The 2500-nt window shown below is 40.9% G+C and overlaps 1 protein-coding gene across 1 annotated transcript in view; it reads left to right on the top strand.

The window, feature by feature from the left end:
- crlf1a (cytokine receptor-like factor 1a) overlaps positions 1-2500 on the top strand; it is a 32336-nt gene that overhangs the window by 7309 nt on the left and 22527 nt on the right.

Raw genomic sequence — 2500 nt, 5'->3', positions numbered from 1 at the left:
TTAACCCTTTCGTAATGTCAATCCGCTTCCACAATGTCAAGGCAGAGCTATCACTAGCGCCTTTGGTTAAGCCCTATAAGCAACCCCTGTGTGCTAAGTAAAGATGCAAAAAAAAAAAAACGTTTGTGAATGTGCACGCTTGTGTTACACAATTTGGTGCTAACGTTAGCAGCTAGCATCCACTATCAAGCTAAGCTAAAGCTAGAAGGCCCCCCCCCCCCCCCCCCCCCCCCCCCCCCCCCCCCCCCCCCCCCCCCAGCCCATATCTAATGGGGTGGGCTCGGGAGGTAGAGCAGTCGTCTGGTATCTGGAGGTTCCCGATTCGATTCCCGCTCCTCCCGGGCAGCGTGTCGAAGTGTCCTTGAGCAAGACGCTTAACCCCCAACTGCTCCCGATGAGCAGGTCGGCACCTTGCATGGTCGCCTCCGCCGTCGGTGTGTGAATGTGTGAGTGAATGGGTAAAATGTGAGGAACAAATTATAAGCGCTTTGGATAAAAGCACTATATAAAAAGGCACCATTTACCATTTAATAAGGAAGGAGTAGGGTCTAAATAGCACAATGTCCTTGTTCTGAAACAACAGTGTTGAATTCAGACGTGTGGTAGGGTATCAACCTTAGCAACGTTGATAAAGTTAGTAAAAGGCTGCAGTTCTCTTAATGCGAGAATGCTTGGCATCTATGACATTGTGTGTCATAGCTAGACTCTGTGTGTCTTGTTTTACCTCGAAGCTGTTGTGACATATGCTGTCAGCTTGGTCGTACGGCTGTCTCGCCAGAAGTGGCAAGGCGACGAGTCATTCATTGTTATCCGACAGCTTTCCTTTTAAATAACAACGGACGTCGTCGTCGTCGTCTTGTTGCCGCATTGCAGAAAGTCACAATAACACCCGTGATGATTCTGTCTGAAGAAGCAGCTGAAAACATCAAGGTAAAAGACTTACTAGTCTGTATGAACCACCGTTTATAGTATTATAAGTTAAGACTAGATTAACCTTTTCCACTTTTCAGGCAGCACGGTTAAGACTAGATTAACCTTTCCAATTCCCAGGCAGCACGGCGGCACAGCGATTAGCACCGCTGCCTCGCAGCCAGAAGGTCCTGGGTTCATAACCCCCGGTGGGAGGACCTTCTGTGTGGAGTTCACATGTTCTCTCCCCGTGTCTGCGTGGCTTTCCTCCGGGTTACTCCGGTGTCCTCCCACACCAAGAGATAGGGGTGGGGGGGGGGAAATCGATACGTAGTAGTATCGCGATACTGTATCGATACAGGGACGGCAAGTATCGATATTTAATTATTCATTAAAAATTAAAAATAATTGTATTTTTTTTTATTAAAATTGTTTTTTATACGGAAGTTGCATTGTTCATTTCAATACCTGTAATAGTACAGTAGTCCACGCACACATGTGCATTCAGTTAAGTTGGAATATGACTGTAATACAAACAGTTCAGTTTGTCAGGTACATGCAACACAGTGTTTACATCTGTCTGCTTGAGAAAATACCATGTTCTGCAATAAAAAATTATTGAAGTGAGATGAACAGACTGAACTTTTGAAATTTTATTAGATAAAACATGTTGACAAAGTTTTACTTTGCAGTTGAAAAAAGGTAATAAATCGCAATATATCGCAATATTAATATCGCAATACTCAGCATATCGCAACATATTTTAGTATCGCAATACCATCGTATCGTGACTCAAGTATCGTTGATAGTATCGTATCGTGAGGCCTCTGGTGATTCCCACCCACACCAAGAGACACGCTGTTAGGCAGGGACTACGGATGAAAACGAGCTCATTAGCTAACTCTGGCACATTTACATTCATGTGGAGACTGAAAATGTTGATCAATGTCCCATTGTCCCTGGGTAAAAGATAAATAGATCAACTTGATTGTATGTTAACAAATTATTGATTAATCCTTACTCTCTCAGACCTGATGTCTCAGAGCAGGGAAATCCTTCTAGACGGCTTCTACTTCACTCCCCAATGACACGACCGAAGAAATATACATTTCTACCTGCGTTACCCCCCTAAGTCTAAAGGTTCAATATCAGTTAAATAATATATATATATATAAATATTAGTGTTGTCAATAGATAAAAAAAAGTAACTAATTAATCTCACAATTTTCTGTAATTAATCTAGATTAATCTAGATTAAAAATAGCATTTTCTACTTAGACCGAAGCTTGTCACAGATATTTACTTGAGTAAAAATCACGGAATTAATGTAAAATCAACACAAAGAAAGTATATTTAGATTCAAAGACTATTTTAATAGCTTTCTTTGAATACAGTTTCTCTCCTATGTGAAATACAAATGTTCAACAAAACCATCAACATTGACTCAGCTAGACCTCTTTCTTATATCCGCGGCGCTAAGATTGAAGATTTTTCACTCCATAGATTAATCTAGATACATTTATTTGAATGCTCTAAATAATTTTAATTAATCTCCAAAGTTAAAGCATTAATTTTGACAGCCCTAATAAAT

This window comes from Notolepis coatsorum, assembly GCF_963971535.1.
Source record: "Notolepis coatsorum genome assembly, chromosome: 3".
NCBI classification, from domain to species: Eukaryota; Metazoa; Chordata; class Actinopteri; order Aulopiformes; family Paralepididae; genus Notolepis; species Notolepis coatsorum.
The sequence above is the reverse complement of the archived record's forward strand: the minus strand, read 5'-3'. Positions and strand labels throughout refer to the sequence as shown.